Source organism: Perognathus longimembris, chromosome 4 (assembly GCF_023159225.1).
Source record: "Perognathus longimembris pacificus isolate PPM17 chromosome 4, ASM2315922v1, whole genome shotgun sequence".
In the NCBI taxonomy this organism is placed as follows: Eukaryota; Metazoa; Chordata; class Mammalia; order Rodentia; family Heteromyidae; genus Perognathus; species Perognathus longimembris.
The window spans coordinates 24,241,434-24,262,846 of record NC_063164.1 but is presented as its reverse complement, the minus strand read 5'-3'; the positions used below and the strand labels follow the sequence as shown (position 1 = coordinate 24,262,846).

Sequence of the window (21,413 nt, the reverse complement as noted above, 5' to 3'; positions counted from 1 at the left end):
CTTAAGGGTTCATTCTCCCCATAGTTTTGCCAGGCATCTAGCATTCCCATTTTTACCATGCTACACTCAAAATATTGAAGTGATTCTTAACCATGAAAGGCTAAAGAAGGAAAGACTGAGCAGCCCAGCCTGTTACCTTACCCCTGTGGACTCACTTCTCTCCACCCCTACCTCCTTACTTTCGTCACTCTCACCTTTCTGTCTGCAAGGAAGACAGGAAGTCTCACTGAGAGCAACAGCATCAGCTAAGGTATTGATCCTTAGCTCCCATCTCCAACCTTGTATGCCAGAATCATCTATAGAGTCTGTGCACGGTGTCAGAAACAGGAGAAAGTGGAATTTAAACTAAGATAGAAAGAAGTTAGTGACCAGGGACAGAAGGAAGAAAACTTGGCAAGTATAGACAGCATGGCCTGAGAGTAGAAGCAACTTGGAGCATTTGGGAAATGGTCATTAAACCAAAGGCTCAAAGGAGTCTTCTGTGATCACCATATCCCACTTCAAAACTTAATGGATGCTTGCAAACTCCCTGGTCAGGGGGCACACCTCATGAGTTCAAGAACTATGTTTTATTTGTTCTCACTTTAACCAAAAAGCTCAAGCTTTCTACATAGTAGGTGAGGTTGTACAGAACACACACACACACATCACCATCATCATCATCATCATCCATAAAAATACCTTAAAAACCTAAAGTAATTTCTCTCTTAAATAGCTCATACAGCCACCTCTCTTGGCATAAGCATCCTCTCTGGGGTGGTCATTCTCATATTTCACTTGCATTAGAAGCCCCTGAATGGCTCAGGAAAAGCAGGACTTGCCCTGAGTCGGTAGGGCTGACTCATTAAGGGAGGACCCAAGAATCTGCATTTCCAGCAAATTCCTAAACGATGCCCATGCAGTTGGGTACAGAGACCACATTTCAACAATCTTCTCTAGTGGAGAAAAACAGACTAGTCATCAAAACACAAATTATTCTAGATCTGGTTTTATAGCAATGTAGCCTGCAGAGACAGTTACTATCTTGAAGAGTTACATTCTTAACTGTGTGGGAAAGGCATTAAAATATCTCTGTCTATCTATCTATTGAGAGCTAATGCTCTATCACTTGAGAGATAGCTCCACTTCTGGGGATTTTTGCTGATTTTAATTGGAGATAAGAATATTACAGACTTGCCTGACGTGGCTGGCCTCAAATTAGCATCATCAGATCTCAGCCTCCCAGGTAGCTAAGTTTATAGGCGTGAAGCATTGGCACCTGGCTGAAGTTTTCTTAAATGTTCATCTGAAGGCAAAGTACTAGATTCTTGTTAAAGTTGCTTAAAATTTTGGAGGAAGATCAGGTTGGTCATACAATTAGTAACCAGCCCTAATGTTGCAATAAATTAAGTTGTTAAAAGTTAAAAAGTTTTTGCAATGGTAGACCTAGGATTCCAAGCATGGGTTTTTAGATACTGAACCGTGTTTCCTGTAAGTCAAAGAAACTGTAGAATCCCCAAGTCAAATTCCTTTTTCATGTCATGAAAAATGTGTGTAGTACTGTAACATTTTCTAGGGTGGCTGAGCAAACTAGAACCAATTAACAACGTGTTCCCAACAAAACAAGCAAACAAAACAAACCCTGCAACTCTTAAAGTACATTTTACTGTTATTCCTGCAAAATTGTCAACTTAGGAATTTGGGCATCAACAGCACTCAAACCTGAAGCTGTATGTTTTCAAGTTAGGCATGATATATATATATTTCCCCCCACAACCCCCCGCCCCCCCCCCCCCGCTCTAGGGATTGAACTCAAGGCCTCTTGCTTTCACTTTGGTGCTCTACTATTTGAACCACATCTCCACTTCCAGCATTTTGCTGGTTATTCAGAGGTAAAAGGCTCTTAGTTTTGTCTGCCTAGGCTGGCTCTGAATTTTAATTCTCAGATGTCAGTCTCCCGAGTAGCTAGGACAAAAGTGTGACTTTCCAGTGCCCAGGCATTCTGGGTATTTCCAGTGCCAGGTATTTTGAAACACTTCTTGCCCAGGCCAACTAAGACCCTGATACTCCCATGTGGTAACTCTTGCTAAAGTTGGGACACTAGGCATGTGCCACCATACTTAGCTATTTGGTTGAGATGTGAGTCTCAGAAACATTTTGCATGGGCTCATCTCTGACTGTGACCACCTGAGTAGCTGGGATTGTGTCAGCCATCACTGTCTGGCCAGGATAACTATAAACAATATTTTTGTCTTATTTTTACTCTTTTGACTGCTGCTCAAATTTATTTTTAAAATTAGATTTTTTCCTTTTTTGCATATTTTTATTAACTTTAAGTAGTTGCACAAAGGAGTTGCCGTCAAAACAAAATCGGTTTCATCAGGTTTTTTGGAGACTAACTCCATTTTAATTTATTACTTGGAGATTCAAATTTATTTTGGTGATCATCAGTTATGATAAGGTTAAAAGCCGGTTATCTATTAAATTGGAAAAGAAAGCTATTACAACACTCATCTTTTACCTTTGAAGATGACAACCTCACCGATTGAACTTATTTGAAATTAATTTGTAGGTTGTTTTTGCCACTTAGTCCTAAAAGCACTGTTGGGTTCCTACAATTCAATTTGACACATTTAAGTAAGAATGTGGTTATTATAAAATATGAATTGTAAACTTTCCTTTGTCAATCTTTTGTTTTGCTCTCAAATGTAAAGATAGTCATCAGGCAACAAACTATAGAACAGATGTACAATAATGACCAAACTATTCATTTTTAAATCAATTAAAATTTTAAGAATAAAGAAGCTCTGATGCCCCTCAATGGACAAATGGATCAAGAAAATGTGGTATATATAATCAATAGAATTTTATTCATCCAATAGAAAGAATGATATTTTATCATTTGTAAAGAAATGGAAGACTTGGAAAAATATGTTAAATGAAGTAAAGCAGACAGACCTAGAGGGACAAAGGGTGCATATTTTTCCTTCATACGTGGAAGCTAGATTTAGCTTACAAACTCACAAGTAAATATGGTAGATTCAAAGTAGATCTCAAAGCCAAATTCAAGGTTCAGAAAAATAAAACACCAGGGAGCAGGTACTTGAAAGAGATGGGGTCAAGGGGAAAGAGTAGTCAAATGAAAAGTATAAGAGTAAAGAAATGCAATCAAGAATCCAATGTATATGCTACAAAGTTAAGAAGAATGAAGGAAGGGGTGGGTAGTGGTAGTGGATGGATGGGCGAGAATGTTGAAAGGGGTGACATTGATCAAGATATACTGTGTTTATAAGCTGCTTTGTTAAATGACAGCTCCTCTGTACAACAACCTAAAGATAATAAAAAATAAAAAGAATAAAGAAGGAAAAGATATTAATTTAGCACTAAATGACATGCGGTAAGCATGGTTAACTGGGCAAGCATTACCAAGCTTCTCTGAATACAACTATATTGCTAAAGCAGACACACATGCCTTGGAGGTAAACTAACACAGAAAAGCAACCTCTACCCAAAAGAACCAATGAACTTCAGAGATTAGTGACTCAGATGTGCAAACCCAATGGGCACAGTGTAATGTAAGAACACTGGGCACCTGGGAATCAGGGAAAATTTACAGAGGGGGAGACTAAAACAAGGGGTACTGGCTCGGGATCCTTAGTAGCCACTAACTGACACAATTACTTGATGATGTCTAATTAATTGCCTTATATATGCTGAGTATTTCTTGTTGGTCAACTAAAAGTTGAATGCCAAAAGCCTGGATCAATGGCTACTAAGATTAAAATTTCCCTTTCTGTTATATATGATCTATACAAAAAGAGAGAAAAAAAAATCAAGGCATAAAAACCCAAATGAGAAGATAATCTAAACAACATGTAAGATTGGCTCTTGAAAGTTGTAAAATGATGAGCTCCAACTGAGTTTTTTTCTGATTAAGTGCATAAGAACATGAATTATTATGCTTTGATTTCACAAATATAGATGGTGAAGAAGAAGCCTGAGTAAATCAATAGTTTAAAAGATAAATTTGCCCTAAAATGAGAAGGGAGGAGAAAAGGAGGAGGGAGAGGAAGAAAGGGAGAGAGAAAAAAAAGTTTTATCCATCTTGAAGAAGCTCCAGTTGGATAATTTGCATGCAGATAATGGAGAAGAGCCTTCTTTTCTGAATGAAGTACATTCAAGTTGAATAAATATGACTCCAGTTCCCTAGAGGTTCTTAGAGGCAAATATCAAATCACTAACGCTTTGAAACACCAGCAGTCTACAAAATTCTCTTCCAAGAACATCAAACATTTTTTTTCCAGAGACTGAATTTCCCCATTGGCTAAAACAACCCAACTATGTACCTTAACCAGGTACAAAGTCTAAGAAAAGAGTAATTCAAGAAGAAAGAGAATCTTAATTCATTTTTTAAAGCAAAGTCTCATATGTACCCAAGGCAATCTCTGCCTCATGATCCTCTTACCTCAGCCTCTCAAGGGCTAAGATTAAAGGCATGTGCCACCATTCCTGGCAAAAATCTTAAATTTCCTGTTTTGGTAATGTTAACATAGGATATATGCCATTGATATATCGCTGCCTATATAGCAAAAGACATCCACGAAACCATGTCAACTAATTCTCTCCTCATCATACTTCAGGTAAGCCCTCCACCTCCATCATAGCTAAATATCTCTTCAATTGTCTATTCATTGGGTGTCTGTCTTCCACATATCAGCCCCTCCCAAGGTATTTCACCTTTTAAAGAAAATAATAAATTTCTCTAAGTTTTCATTCTCTGGCCCGCCCCTTATCTACTAATTCCCATAAGTATTTATCTTTACATGCCTTGATCTGCTGTACTGCTTTGCCCTCATCCACATTAGATGAAAAGTGTTTTAATCGGGGACATCAAATACCTGCAATGCAATAGATACTAAGTAAATATCTGATGTGTGTCCAGGCACTTGGCTAGATGCTTCCTAGTTTGCTGCTGTAATCACTGAGTCTAGCACAGGGCTTGGGCACACTGTATGTGTGTAGGTGTATACAAACATGTACACATACCCATGACTAATGTGCTAATTAATAGCTAAGTGATCCATCAAAATCTAAAGAGGATGAACAAATGCAGCAATGATATTCACTAGACACTATGTTGAAAATGAACTATACAACTTATGGAGAAGGGGGGTTGGGTGGGAAATAAAACTGGGAGAAAATGAGGAAAGCGATGACACTGTTAAAAAAGAAATGTACTCATCACCTGACTTATGTAATAGTAATCCCTCCATACCTCACCTTTACAATGACAATTTAAAAAATACAAAAAGCTTTGTTACCATCTTACTTTCCAGATTCATAAACTCTAGCATGTCCGATTTCCAGAACAGTTCATTCTGTCCTCAATGAGCTGGTCAAGTCCAACACATAGCTTTGGGTCTCACTGACTTACAGGCAATATCCAGTCTCTTTGTGCAACACATTACATTCCAGTAACATTTGTGGCTTGTTCTAATATGTAAGAGCCAATGATACTGCTAAGGATTAAAGTGAGAAGGACAGCCACTGCAGGCATGCATACACAACATGAGACAAACATGTATGTGCACATCTAGAGAAAGAATCCCCATCAACCAGTACAACTATTAGGTGGATGTCTTAGCAGACTCCCTGAATTGAAGGATGTCTAGAACAAGGGCAAGGGCCCTTTGAGGAGAAGGAACAGCACCTGAAGAGGTCCAGTGATGAGTCTTCAACATCATAGAGGTAAAGGGTAAGTATATGAGGAGCAACCACAAGAAGAGACAGGGAGGTGGTAACAGCCGAAAGAGCAATTCTACCCTCAACTGACTGTCCTGGGAGCAGAGCACTGCTATTTGTACATCTGTATGTTCAGAGCCTGGTACAATGCATGGCCCCAAAGCACATCTTCTGGGCAGTGATTCTGGCAGAGGTGGGTGCACCTGCCCTCTGCTTGTATAACTTGTCTGAAAAAGGCTTTCCATATTGAATCATTTGTCTGCATGCTATAAACCTGACAATTCAAGTCATCCCTACAAGTGCAAAGGCCAGACTTTGTCTAAGAATTCCCAAAATTTAGAATGCCAGAAAACTTCCTAACACATACAACTGATCCAGTTCCCAACCTTTCTTAGGTACTTTACACCACCATCAGTATCTTTACATCCTCTGGGCAGAAAACAGGATGATCTGGGCCACCCATGGAATCTACACTAACACACAAGCAACCTTCCCAAATCTGCAAACAATTCAGCATAAACATAGTGACAGCCACATTTGGAGAACCTTCCACCTGAGGTCTGCCAGAACATCTATCTCAAACTTCTAACAGCCAGCATTTTTGAGTGCTAAATTGACAGCTATGAAACCCTTTTTTTTTTTATTCTTTTACCAAAGAATGAAGGCATCCTGGGAGGAAAATGTCAATGAAATGGAACTTTACAATTCTGAGAGAAAGGTCCAAGAAATATTTAATGTGTGGATAATTTGTGCCCGTTATTACTCTAATAATGTAATATTTTTATAAATTGCAAAATGTGTATAAATTTCCATTCAAAACTTCTGCTACTCCACAGGAACCTTGTTGTCGTGCAGTTATTTTGATTTCTCAATGCACCAAAACTGGAATGTACTAGAAATTTCCCCTCATCATGTCCTTCAAGCATTTTATGTTACAATGTCTATATGTCAGGCTAAAAAGAAATGTGTGTGTGTGTGTGTGTGTGTGTGTGTGTGTGTGTGTGTGTGCTTGCCATTCCTAGGGCTTGAAATCAGGACCTTGGTATTGTCCCTAAGCTTTTTTGTTGAGAGCTAGATTTTTACCACTCCAGCCACAGCTCTAGTTCTAACTTTTTGGTGGTTAATTGGAGGAAGTAAGTTATCTCAAGGACTTTTCTGTTCAGACCTAGATCCTCACATCTCAGCCTCCTAAGTAACCAGGATTACAGATGTGAGATACCAGCTAAGAAATCATTCTTAAGCATTGCAGCAACTGCCAGTGTTGCCTCAATTCTTTCCTAAGGGAAAAGCATAGCTACTTCTTCTTGAGCTCGGGGCGACCCAGAATAAAACTATTTTTCTCAGCTCCTTTGCAGTTGCTTGTTGACATATGACTAAGTTCTGGCTGATGAGATATGAGTAGAAGTGACAACCGCAATTTCAAGCTGTACTTTAAAGGTTGGGGCATCCCCTCCCTTTCCCACTTTCAAAATAGCTGCATGTAAACTAGATTCCTGGAAAGCCAGCTTAGCAGGAGCCATCTTGAAATGAAAAGACACAATAGGGACCTATTTCTTAGGAATGGAAATAGGGGAGGGGAATAAGGAGAGAGAGGGAAGACAGAGCTTCTGACAGCTCAGAGCACAGCCATCTAAAAGCTTGCATTTCATGTAAGAAAGAGCAACATCTCACATCTGTAAGCTTCTGTTAGCTTGGGATTCCAACACCAAAGTTTCATATATTATCTAATGGATTCAAGGCCAGTCTAAGGTCCAAATGGCTAGTACCTGAACTAAAAAAAAAAATCTACTTCTTTCCTAAGTCTCATTTCTGTTCTTTAGAAAGATTATCAGGGCATCCAGATATGGTAGCTTGCATGCAAGTAAGGTTTAGTGGAATACACACACACACACACACACACACACACACACACACACACACACACACCACTCCATCAGGAGGCTCAGGTTCTAGCCCAGCTCTCACAATTACTAAGCACACTAGAAAAAGTCTCAGCTTCCTCCCCAGCAAAAATGGGGAGCTAATCCCTTTTTTGGCACCAGCCTCACGGGCCTATTGAGAAGTGTGAAGAGAGATGATTTGTGTACAAGTGCTTTATCTATTGTAAAGCACTACATAAGAGATGTGCTAATTAAAATACTCCATATAAATATCCTTCATGCATCATGGCTCATATCAACACTCAGTTCAATATGCTTTCCTGGTGAATGAAGTGTCTACAATCACATGTTTTTAGCCAAAATGCTGGAGAACACTGAGAAGCTGTAAGGAGATAACAATCTCATCATTTAATAATCAGAGGTAGTCTTCCCCAATTTTAAAACTTGTATTGTGTCATTCATTGTTCAGAAAGCCAAAGAGTTTGGACCAAGAAGCACAAACAACACTGCAGGTAGTGAAGACACCTGAGCACCATTAAAATAGGATGCATCTCACTACATCACATAGCTCTCTCCCTCCCTCCCTACCTCATTCCCTTCCTCCTTTCTTTTCTCTCTTCCTTTCTTCCTAAAGTCTCTACCTCTATCCTACCCTCTTTCTTCCTCCCTCCCTTCCTTTTTGTTGTTTCCTGAGACAAGGTTTTGCTATGTAGCCCAGGGTAGACTAGAACTTGTGGTCCTTCTGCCTCCACCTCACAAATGCTGGGATTAGATATGTGTACCACCGTACTTTGCTTCAATTGGCTTTTTCTATAGAATGTATGGATGGCAGAGCTGAACTTTCTCTGTTTATTCTCCTCATATAGATATACATGTATGTGGGAGAAAGGCATAAAATATTATACATAAACCAATTTGACAATAAATGTTTCTCTACAAACAAAAGGCCTTGAATACTCATTCAGAGCTATGACTTATGGCCCATTTTCTCCCCTTAGAAAATGATACTGCTTTACAAATCCTGAGGAAATTACTGCAGGCTAATAATTATTTACTACATGCTAGATTCTATAGGACACAGAGGTTTTATATATATAATATATTTTAATATTTAATTTTTAATGTTTAATATTTTAATACATATATATATATATATATATATATATATATACTCTGTCATTTAATCCTCTCAAAACTCCCACTAGACACAAGGTATTTCCATCCTGTCTCCTAGATGAGGAAACTGAGGTCTGAGAATTAAACCACTTATCAATTCACTCTGTAAGCATGCTTTAAGATCAAAAGCCAAGAACTGATGTCTTCATAGTCCTGGGGCTGAACTATTTCAATGCACCCCAGTAACTGGCTGTAACTTTTAAAGTGTGAATAAGTGAAGGAATGTAACTGCCACAGTCTTGAGGCTCAACCTCAGCTCCCTGTGCTCCCTGACACAGCTCCCGATAAACCAAGACCAGAACGCCCCAGGCCACTTGTCAAAGAAGGCCTCAGCCTCCAATGCCAGGAATCCCTGCAGAAGGCAGAGTGAAGATGGCGCCATATTGGGCTACTTCCTCTAACTCCTTCTCAGGAATGGGATTCTCTCTTCCCTTGGTCACATCCTCTCCCATACCTAGCCTAGAAGCTGAGAAAAGAGGAGGATCAGAGTGAATGCCCTATAGGGAGTGACACAATACAACTGGAGAACAGAGAGGGGCCAGATTGTGCCAGACCTAAGCCCCATACCATCCAGTCTAGAGTTACCAATAGAAGTATTTCCCAAGCACTTAAAATACAAGTATTCAGATTACTTAAGTGAACAGTACTCATAGGACATTGAAGTCTGCAAAATGAAGGAAAGAATATAAAAATAGCACATTACGAGTGGTCAGTACTGATCACATAATTAAATGATATTTTGGATATATTGGGCTAAGCAAAATACAGTACTAAAATAAATTAGTTCATTTAATTGCTTTTTAAATTGTGAATGGTGCAAAATTTAAAATTTTATATATAGCTCACATCATCTTTCTATCAAGAAACACTTGCATAGGCCATGCTAATGTGGACATTATGGACTAGGTACAGTAGTATATGCTGGTAAACCCAGCTAGTGGAAAGGAGGAGGTAGCAAGATTACAGTCCGCGACCAGCAAGATTAAAAAGTGTGACACTGTACCTGAAAAAAACAAAATCAAAAAGCTAAAAGCAAAAGTGGTGGGGGTGGGGGATGGGGGTCATGGCTCAAATAGTAGAGTGTTTGTCTAGCAAGTATAAGGCCCCGAGATCAAGTACCAGCTTCATCCTAAGAATAATGGCAAGCATGGGGTCTTTAAACAAAGAGGCAGAACATGATTAGATTTGGGCTTTGAAGACATGGCTCGATATATAATGAATGAGCTAGAGGGCAATGAGCACATGTGAGGAGGAGATTCTCTAGGAGGTTCTACAACCTTCCAGGAGGAAGAGGAAGGCAGCTGAATAGAGGGAAGTAGATGCCCAGAAAAGAGCAGATGGGCTATTCAGCATCTGACCTTCAGTGTTGATGGTTCATCAAGCATCCCGGAGTCACAGTAGCCTGTTTGCATGACTTTTCCCTGCACGGGGTGGGGGCAAGGATTACAGATGCCCTGAGGATGTTAGAATTAGTGCATGCTGTTCCAAAGTGCTTTCCTTCTCAACAGCTCCCAGAACAAGTACCTCCAATTCTGCCAAGCCAAGAAACACTTTGGAATGTTGCCGGAAATGATGATAGTAATTGACTCTAAAACCAGGAAATAGGTTGAAAGCACAGTAAATGGGACCCCTGGGTGAAAGGGGGTGGGGTCACTGCTCTGGTAGGTGGTGGTGCCTGTTTCTTGGTTCCTCCCTAAAGAATTCAAGCACAAAACTGCCAGTAAGCAGGCTATCGGGTCCGACCAGACTTAGCGACCGTCACTACTGCTTTTTAGGTGGTTACTCCCAGATCCTTCTAGGCTCCCATTTTCCCATCCCTGAAAGAAGAAAGCCCTGCTTGCCTCATATGGAGTCAATAAAACAATACAGGTAAGAACTAGTAGGCTATTTCATGTGCAGAGAACATTCCAGAAACTGTGATTGCTAGGCAGTTTTCCTCCCTATCAGCTTTGTCAATCAATATCAGTTCCCCAGAGAGGGCAGCCAGTGTAAATGAACCTCTGGCTCTTCTCACCTCTCCCAGGTGAAACATGACAAATCTCACAAAGAGTGAGGCGGGCTCTTTCAGTGTTCACTACACAGAACCAGACACCAACCCCAGGCTGCCATGCCATCAGGGGCCTGTTCCTTCCAAGACAAGCATTATCATGAATAATTAAAGCACAGCTCTGCTTATCAAAATAAATGAACAAAGGATGCCTCTGACACAGCAATTCCTGCCCCCCACCTTTTGGCAGGTTGTTTCAGGAGACCACTTTCCCCCCCCTAACTCCAGCTCCTTTCAATCCGAGCATCTTCAGAAGCCTCCCTATCAATTTGGGTAAATTAGCAAGCCTCTTCTCCACACGGACCAAAGGCCATAAATCACAAATATGAGTGTGTGTAAAATTATATAGCATAGGCACAGTGTAATAATAAACACATTTATATTTTATATCGGCCGTTTTCTCCACATCCAAGGTGCCTCATTGCCTGGGCTCCAGAGATCCCCAAGTGCTCCCCGCTGGCTCTCCAAGTGCTCCCCGCTGGCTCATGGGCACAGCAGAGTCTCGCACCGTGTGCAGTTTTCTTCTTGCTTGTCACAGACTGCTATCTATCAAATGCCAGCCTTTGTGCTGTGGCGGCAGGCAGGGAACCACAGCGGCTGGAAGCTTTCTGCAGCAGCACACAGACACAGATAAGCAGGTGACCTTTCAAACTGTGTCAAAATAGGCCCTTGACCCAGAGACCTCAAAATTTCAGTGGTTTTGCTAAGCTAAATCACCCTTCTGAAAAGGCCTATGTTTGTACAATGTCATTGTGTTTACACAAAGATTTAATGCCTCAATAGAGCAAAAGCTGTTCGGTTCGTTTTAATTATTGCTTTATTCTTCTCACAACAGATTTTTTAAAAAAAAATGTGTAGTGGTGAGTTTGTGATCATTGACCCCACGAGCTTTGTGCCTTTGGTTCTTCTAACTCATGTAAGAACACAGTAGGAAGGTTGCACACAATGTTCTTCTCCCTGGCTTTGCTCATTCAAATCCTTTTTTTTTCTTTTTTTTTTTTGTAGAAAGACATGAATAAAAAGCACAGAAAAACTTCTGACAGTGGGAACAGGAAGGAATGATATGCAGATGGGGGTGCACTCTTAAATGCTTAGCAGCAAATGCCAAGCAAGCAAAGGGCTAACATCAAATTGTAATGACTTATTAGGGCTATTTCCTTAGCAGGCAGAGTGAGACAGGAAGTAAGTTTGAAAGTACAGAGATGCACACAGGAACATGGGACCATAAAAGAAAAATCCACAGGCCAACAGTTTCCCAAAATGTTGTCCCCTCAGGGTCATATACACTGTATCCCTCCTAGGAATTTTCCCTTCCATGTTAAAAGAATGTCTGCTTGTTCTTTAAATCTCTGGAAGACAGAGCAAATCACCACAATTATTTTCCACTGTATGCTTTTCTGACTACTGAGGACAGTCCATGGCATAGGTTGGCAAATGTAATCTGAATTTGAGATCTTTGTAAGAGCTCCTTAATTCACCAAGGGTTCTGCTCTTTAAAACATTCAGCTCAACCATAACTATCTTCCAAAAAAAAAAAAAAGGAGCAAAAAGAATCAGCTAGCACAAACAAAATTATCCCTTACTCCATTTTACTAACAAAAATAAGGCACAGAGATAACTTGTTGAAACCCACCTAGAAAATCGCTGCCATAAACACAAGAACACACATCTCATATGCCAACCTCCATCCATTTACTGCATCCTTTATGTTTCTTTAAGCCACTGTCATTTGGATTTTTCAGTTTTATAATAGAAGGGGACTACTCAAACACATTATTTTAAAGGGCTGGGGAAGTTTCTCTATCTACTATTTCTTGCCAGAAAATTTCTACAATGTATTCATAATCATTTCAAAATTTAAAACCTTCCAACGAACTTTCTTTCTTAAACTACGAGGAAAAGACAACTAAAGTATTCCAAAGTTTGACAAAATTGGCACATGCCAGCCACCCAGTTTTCTTAGCTATTCTGAAGTTGTAGTCATTTTAGATAAGTAAGGTAATACCTCATATTTAGCAGATGAGTGAGCTAAGAAAGGGTGGCAATTATTAACACATTTGTTTTCCTAACCGCTAAACAAAACCAAACTCACTTAGCATCTGTGTTGTCAGGTCCTCTATATAACTCATCTTTATAGAATAAAAAGAACATGGTGGCACAAGCTTGGCTACAGGTCATCAGTGATGACTTTGAGCCTCAGTTCCCTAATCTGTAAAATGGGTATAATAAGAATACTTACCCCATAGGTAAGTAAGAGTATGTATGAAATCACTAAGTATGCTCTAAAGGTCTATACAAGTGGCATTACTGTGTTTTGGGGTAATGCAATAAAGTGGAGCCACCAATTTCCTGGCTTGGTACACAGTTGTTTTCTTACTCTCAAAGCCAGTCTGAATTAGTGGTGTCTAAGCCTACTCCATCTTTAGCACATCTGCTCTGGGGAACTGGCCTAAATAATGATTGTACCTTCAGGACATCAAGATAAGTATTTTTAATTCCCCATAGGGTCAAAGACTAAGGTTCGATAACAATTGTGATCCAAAACATGGCACTCAACATGACCCTACAAGGCCCACTCACTAATACAATCTCTCCAAGTAGCAAGGGATAAGCTGATCTGTGTGAAAGCCACAGATGTCACGTCCTCTCCTCAGCCACATTCACATGGATGAGAGGAATAATGTCAGCAGTATTATCTCCAAACAGCAAGGACAAAGCCATACAATTATAACAGCATATTGTCCATTGTTGCTGGGATGGCATGTCTGACAGTGTTATTTTCTATGCATGTAGATGTAGCTAAAAGGGCCAATGCATAATTCACATCTCCTGACAAAATGCAGGCATAAGAGAATGTGTGCATTAGATAACGCCACTTAAATCCTTTTACCAGAAATAGCACCTTTCTCCCTAAGAACTCAAAATGCTTCCAGTATTTTCCTCATGATGTAGTACAAACCAGAACAGTGAAGAACAGGAAATGCAATGCAATCCACTAGCAAATAGCAGTGCAATAGACAGTTTTCCCAATAGAAGTTCTATTTTCTGACAGAAAACACATCCCTCTTATTTCTGCCCTGAGAGCTAATCTTCTTTTCGATAACAAGGAAACAAGTGTTATAAATTGGGGTGGCTGCTGCACGAGAGGACAGGTAGAGAAAGATGATATCACATGGTGAAGTAGATTGTGAGGTCCTGGTCAGCTAGGCCCATTTCCTGGCAAAATGCCTCACTCCTATATATGAGCCTGTCAGCTCATCGGATTCAAGCCCCTGCCTCAGCAAAATCTCAAATTATTACAGGTCACGAGCCTTCAACAAAAGGGGAGGGGAATGGTGCTTGTGAATGTTAAATATAGAAAGCTAAGCATTTGGCAGAGTTGGGGTCATTTTCTTCACACTACTAGGGGAAAGATGGCATAACTTCTAGAGTTTCAACAGAAGTCAATTAGTCAAAATTTCTATTTGGCCAATATTGTGAAAGATCATAAAAATGGAAAGCGCAGCCCTGAGGATAGTCCTAGACAATTAAGGGAATGTTTTACACATTGTCCAAAGGCACTTGGACCGAAAAGGAGGCTAGACAAGGTTGTATCCAGCCAGAGTCGCTCCACCTCAGCAGTATCAACACTTAAGACAGATGATTCTTTGTTACAGAGCTGCTCTATGCATTGTGGGACATTTGCAGCATCTTGTCCCCCATTCACCAGCTGTCAGTAGCACCCCACTCCCAGATGTGACAACGAAATAAATACAACTCCAGACTGTGCCAAATGTCCCTGGAGGGACAAAATCTCCCCAGGTTGAGACCCGCTGCATTAAGCAACTAATGGCCAGACGTTTGAGAAGAATGGTGGGGCTAACAAGTTTGTGCTCATACGTAATGAACTCTTCCATTGAGCTGAAGTCTTAGTTTCCACCTTGAACCAACAAGTGATATTTGTACTCCCTCCATACCCTCATTAGTCTCAGAAGGCTTTAAAGACCAAGGAAGGAATAAGGGAGTGCCCTGGTGAGCAGGTGCCATGGTGTGTCCGTCCAGCTGAAGAGCTGTTGGTTAGATGTGGTTATCCAACTCTGTCCCTATCCACAGCGTGGCATCAGCTCCTTGTCAGGGGCACCTCTTGATTCCCACAAGGTGATATTATAGGTTTGCAGCAGCTCTTCTGGGGAGCAAGCTGCCATCAGATTCTTCTTTCCAGATTTGTGAACTGATTCACCTGATAAAACAGGAAATTGCTCTGAGTAGAATGAGTATTAGTAAGCTTATTTTCAGGACTGAGGACTCTAAAGGTTGACACAGTTATACTGAATATCTCCTGGGTTTGAACCCCTGTGCTAAAATGGGGATAATCAAAAGAAAAAGAAAAGTTTGTTCTTCCAGAAAGCATGAAGAAAGGTGAGCGCAGAGGTGTGTGCTGCTGTGCACTTGTCACCGAGACTAACCATGACCACACACCAGCCTTCAAAGATTCCACCTTTAATCTCTTGGGTCTTGCTATACCCATAGTGAGGACACATAACCATACCCAAACGATCTGTAAAGGAAGAGCAGGGCAGGAAGACAAACACCCAGTTCTAATTTGGACTTTTCAACCCACATTCTGTTTAAGGCAAATAAGGACAATCATGTTTTAGAAAAATTGTGACATTGTTCCAAAAGAAATGTACTCGATCTGGTTCATGGAACTATAACCCCTCTCTGTACATTGCCTATACAATAACAATAAAGAAATAAATAACCCAAAAATAAATAGGAAAAAGAAAAGAAGACTTGTTATTCTGGTAATCTACCACCCACAAAGACTAAACTCTCTTAACAATCAAAACTGCCTCTCTGTCAGAATGTAAAAACTTGTCCAGTAGTAAAGGAATATTCTATTCTAACATGATAGTTTCTTACAAGAAAATGACTAGGGCTGTTATTAGACAAATATTTATGGGTGATTAACAACTAGCCCTCTCACACAGAGCAGAAATATTCCTGCAGCTGCTCTGTAATTACTCTCTCATAATAAGGTTTTTCTCTTGCTTTTTGAATGCTACCAATGACTAGTTGATTTCCTTAAAAATCTCTGGAACACTTCAACATTTTCTTCTCAGACTGGTTTGAGGTCTTCCATAAATATATACTTAAATATATATGAAGCAGTAATGATTCCACAGAGCCTAATCCTCTCTTCTAATGGTAGGGCTTGAAGCCCAGAATCAACTTCTTCCTACTCCACTTTTGAAAGGAGAGAATGGTAAATCTCATTAATATGGGTAACTAGCACCAGCCATTAGTGTCAAATAAGAGTTGCCTTTGCTATTTCTGGGCATAGTCATACAACATGCTCTGGGTTTCCTTAATAAAATAGCTCCTTCGGGGGGTGGGGGGATAAAGTTTTGTTGACATAGATTTTCTCAACCATTTAAAGTAAAATAATCTTGGAGCATGATTTCACTTCTGAAGAAGCTTCCTTCTCACACTTTTAGTGAGAATTTCAAATAATGATAAAATGGAAATTTATACTTAAGCAGGAGATAACAACTATTTGGGAAGTAATTGCACTTTTTAATTTTTTTATCACAAAATTGATTTCAGGGGTTTTTTTGCCCCACATTTGTTCACTTGTGATAAAAAGACAAGTTGTATTAATTCCACATCAATGTAATATTATCATCCTCAAGCCTGGGACCATGTGCTGTGCTTATACCAGAGGAAGGAAGCCCATAACAGAAAGTTGGAAAGGTCTAGAAGCCTACTTTTACAATTTCACAGTAAATAAAACAGTAAGGGAAAATCCTGTAATGCTTTTAGCCCATTTTGTTTCATACTTTATATTCTGTATATCAAGAAGAAGTATTACAAAAGAATTTGATCTATTTAAGAGATAAAGCAGTACTATCCTTAAGCTGCTATTTTGTTATTAAGTTAGTCATTTAACATTTACGAGTGCCCATATTAAAAAGACTGTGTAATGTTTTGTCAGTTTTTTCTTAATATTAAATCTATTACTTATATAGTAAATCGTCCAGTGGCTTATTTCTTTTAAACTACATAAGGTAGGTAGAAAAGAGAAAGACTTCAAGAGTCTAATGTGTTTTCATAGCTGAAGGATTTAGTTGAGAAAGCAGGGCGAGGGGACGCAGGTGCCAGACATTGTGTAGAATTTGCACTTATGCTCCATTAATTGCCAGCATATCTTCCTTCTCTTTTCCTCCCATCCCCCCACTAAATCCCCCCGGAAAACAGCAGAGCAGCAGGCCCAGACTGGTACCCAGCAGCAACACCAGGAGCAGAAGTAGCCAATTACCCTCCAGAATACAAAGGGGGTGGGGTGGGGTGGGGGAATGATGCAGTTACCTAGCAACCAGAAAGAGCAGAAACAGCTGTGTAGCAGGCCCAGGCTGGTACCCAGGCAGAAACAGGATAGCCAATTAGCACACTGTATTTAATGCTGATGTGGTTTCCTAGTAACAAGCTGTACAAGTCTGTCTGTTGCATTTTCTCCCCCATCCTCACATTTTCCTCAATCATGCACAGTATTACTATTTGCCCTAATTACTGTTTCTCCACTGCTTCAAGCAACCATTATTTTTTTCCCTAGAGAAACTAGAAGAACTTGGGGGCTGGGGGGGGGGGGGACTTCTGTAATGACAGTATTTAGTTTCAAATTCAGTTTAGTGTAAGCCTTGAGACACTAAACAACAACAACAACAACAACCAATGTAAATACAAAAAAGCCTGTGAATCACTGTCTTCCTAAATAACTTTTGAGACTTTTTTTATATGCGAATACACATACATGTGAGTGAAACAAAGGATATTTAACAATACATACTATCGTTTTGCTGGACACTACATTTACAAATAGGTTCAATCCACTGTGTGCTTGAATTCATCCATATTGATTTTCTGATACTCTCTCCTGAACACTAGGCACATAAAACATCGTATTACCTATATCAGAGAAGGGAGATATATCTTTTGTTGCTCTTTCTAAGATAGTAGTACTAGTTTCAATAGGCTCATGATCAATGAAGAATTCAATATGAGAAATCAATATTTCAGGTGAAAGATGCTGTGATATTCCATAATAAGGGATGAGTTCATAATCAAGCAATGAATTCCATTGAGGTGACATTAAACTACATGCACACACAAAATGAAGATGAAAAATTTTTAAACATGATGGTTACACAGGTATACTGAAATATATTCCTACATCTTCTGTTTATATGCAGTAGATTTTGTACCAGAGCCAATCTTTTTCTTATGTTTTCTTCCTAGTAAACAGAGTATATAATTCTACATTTGTTAGGACATCAGTCTCCCTTACTTAACGCTAACTTCAACGTCAGAACAATCTGTAGTCTTTCCTTCACACAGCCTTTTATGAAAACACTAAGGGTTCCAAAGGAAATGTCACATACATAACATTTCTACATAGAAGAAAAGGACTTTCTCAACTCAGGATTGCTTCAGCCCCTATGCTTGCAAACAAAAGGGTTGATAACTTTTATTATCTTTAGCCTATCTAAATAAACAGAAAATACTATCCCATTCATACACTTGGGAAGTTAAAATTTTTATAAATTTGTTTGAGAACAGTATATATCACTCTGCTGAATTCCCTAAATGAAATAGGAATGGTGAGGGTTGGGAATTTAGCTCAGTGAAACAGCACCTGCCTGCCAAGTACAAGACCCTAAGTTCAGACCTCAGCACATGCACACACACACACACACACACACACACACACACAGTGAATTGTGGCAATGAAAAAGATCAACTCTGAGAGCAGAAACAACAGAAAGAGCCTAATATGCTTTATGTTTTAAATGAGTAACTTATAAAAGATTTTTAAATTAGAAGTGTTTTATTTTGCTAACAAAATTAAAGCAAACTTAGGTAAATGGTGATACACTTTTAAGGGAAGAAAGGACAACACACAGTTAGAAAAAAAAGGGGGGGGTTCAGTCAAAGAGGGCAGGTTCAATATAAAGCTGGACCTTCACTTTGTAAGGAACCGGCAATGGAGTCTAGTCATTCCGTGAAAGCTAATGTGGTCCAATTCTAGATCAGTTCTCCATACTTCCATAGGTATATATAGTGAAGGATAAAATAAGGTAAACAGAAATATGGGTCAGACTGTGTCTGTCACTGTAGACATTCTTAAATAATGTTGATGTCTTGAGCTCTATTACATAAGCCAGTTAGGTGCCTGAGTATTTGGACCACTGCAGGAAAAGGAAATAATTTCAGCCTCAGTTGATTAAATAGTGGTAACACTAAAATAGCGACTATGCTTTGGTTATCTTGAATGGTCTTGCCTATATCAACATTTACCTTGACAAGTATGATGTCAATACCTTACTTGGACAAATAGCTGCAAAGAAGTTATTCAGAAAATGCAGAAAAGTCAGTGGGGGACAGCCTGGAGTGGGGAAGTCAACCATTTCCCTATCTTGTCTCCTGCTTACTTGACCACTCTTGAAGAAATAGTATAGTCTCTCATAATTGAGAATTAAGAAAATTACAAGAAACGAACATGCTGTATTCTGGCTGACAGGTGCATAGCACAGGGATCAACAATGTGTTGCTCCCAGATCCTGCTCTGAAGGAGGATAAGGAAGGTCACAAAGGCAGGAAGAGAGGAATATGGAAGGTTATCAGGTGAATAGAGAAGGAAGGAATTGAGATTTTGCAAACTGGCTTGCCCAGAACCATCCAGCTTTCCACCATTAGGGTGGAGGCAATTAGAACTTCCCCAGCTGGGACAGATCAAGCTTTCTTCATTTAGTATCTTCAGGGCAGCGAGAGTCCATACATAGTGGGAGTCCATACATAGTAGGTTAAATCCCACACAGTTCCATTGGCTCATCAGAACTAACTTCCTTATCTCCTGATCTATTACTAAGTTTTCAACTGTAACTTTTACTTAATTCTAACTGAATTAATTTCAAAGGCAGACATCAATTTGCAAGTATTTTTAAAATATTTTAACTTTAAAAAATGAGGATAATTTCCAAGTTTTTTTTTAAAAAAAGGATTTTGTAAATTATATACTACTTTCTTTAACTCTGCTTTTTCTCTAATTGAAACAGAACCACTCCATTATTGTGTCAACTTCCGGTGATACATAACATTGATCGCCTAGTACCAGTAAGTTCTTATAACAACAACTTAGCCTTCCTTCACTCCTTACAAAGCTCTTAAACTGTACTCGAACCTTCCAATCTAATATGAACACGATACCTACAACTGCTATGATTATTAACACTTACTGGAACAGAGACAGCTTCTCACCCTAATCCATGCTATAGTATCTTTGGAGAACAAATTCAAAATCTAATGCCTTTAAGAAACTAGACTTTAGGCTTTTGTATCCAAAAGCAGGGTTTTCAGAGATGGTAGAAAGAATAGTGTCTTGTATAGTGTTCAAAATTAAAGTTTATGATGAAACACTCATTAATTTTACATTATTGCTTCCTTCTTGGTTCTTATTTTAAGATACTTATTTACTGTGACTACCAATTATCCATTAAAAGGACATCTGGAATTGTATCCATGAAACCTATACTTATTACTATATTGCAATGATAAAATTACTATGCTTATTGTATGTATGCTGAGTTTAAACCACTGTACCAAACACATGTTTATATAAATTTATTTTTATAAATGTAAGAGTGATCACAGAACTAAATTATCATATAGGGAATTTCTAAGGCTTTTCCTGAATCATAAAATTCTCCAAGCAATTATTTTCTACCAACTCACTTCACATTCCTTTCCAAACTCCCATCCTGAATATGTTAAGTCCCAACTATCACACTTGCCCATTAAACTCTCCCCACTTTGAGAACTGAGTATTTAACCCTTATTTTAGTTTCTGTGCCATAATCGAGTTCTAATGAGTTTCTGCCTTAACACATGGATAAACTTCATTAGCAGCTATGTGTCTGAGCATCTGAAAGGCCCTTTAATGTTGTGAAATTGCCCCCAAGTTCAGTTGCTATTGTATAAACCCACAGAATTCTCATCTATGGTACTGAGGAAAGTGGTGATAGGCTCCCTACAGTTTGAGGCTGAGGTATTTAATTTTATCCTGCTGTTACACCTGGCTTTGAATTAGGTCTTCTATTTATACAAATTACTGTATTATCTCATTGGCATCATATAAAAGATGAACAGCATCTCTAATCACCCTGTCCAAAAAGAGACAAGTGACTTTCAATTTCTGAATCTTCCAAGTTGCCTCCTGTTGGTGGAAACCTTTACTCTCATTTGATGTCATCCTCCCTTTAGATTCCTTAAAATAAGTTACTTTCTTCTCCTTGGATGGTTACTCATGACATAGTATTCATCAGTAATGGACACTTCAGAACCATTGTGTAATGACTGAAGAACAAATACAGAAAATAAGAAGATGACTAATTAAATTAGATGCCACCCTGTCGGGGTCTCAGCCCCCAGTGCTCTCCCCGACTGGGCCAAGAAAGGAGAAGGGTCGACAGACTGCCGGCACCCAGCCCTCCCTCCCGGAGGACAATCAGAGGGAGCCTGGGAGAGATGTCAGCGCACACCTTGCTTTATTGAAT

The 21,413-nt window shown here is 39.3% G+C and overlaps 1 protein-coding gene and 1 long non-coding RNA gene across 2 annotated transcripts in view; one reads left to right on the top strand and one right to left on the bottom strand.

The window, feature by feature from the left end:
• Positions 1-21,413, bottom strand: part of Klf7 (Kruppel like factor 7) — an 86,512-nt gene that overhangs the window by 15,617 nt on the left and 49,482 nt on the right. The window lies entirely within an intron of this gene.
• On the top strand, positions 12,926-21,262 carry LOC125350359. Its single transcript, XR_007210724.1, has 3 exons — positions 12,926-12,935; positions 18,057-18,061; positions 18,856-21,262. It is a non-coding gene; the product is annotated as an uncharacterized LOC125350359 (long non-coding RNA).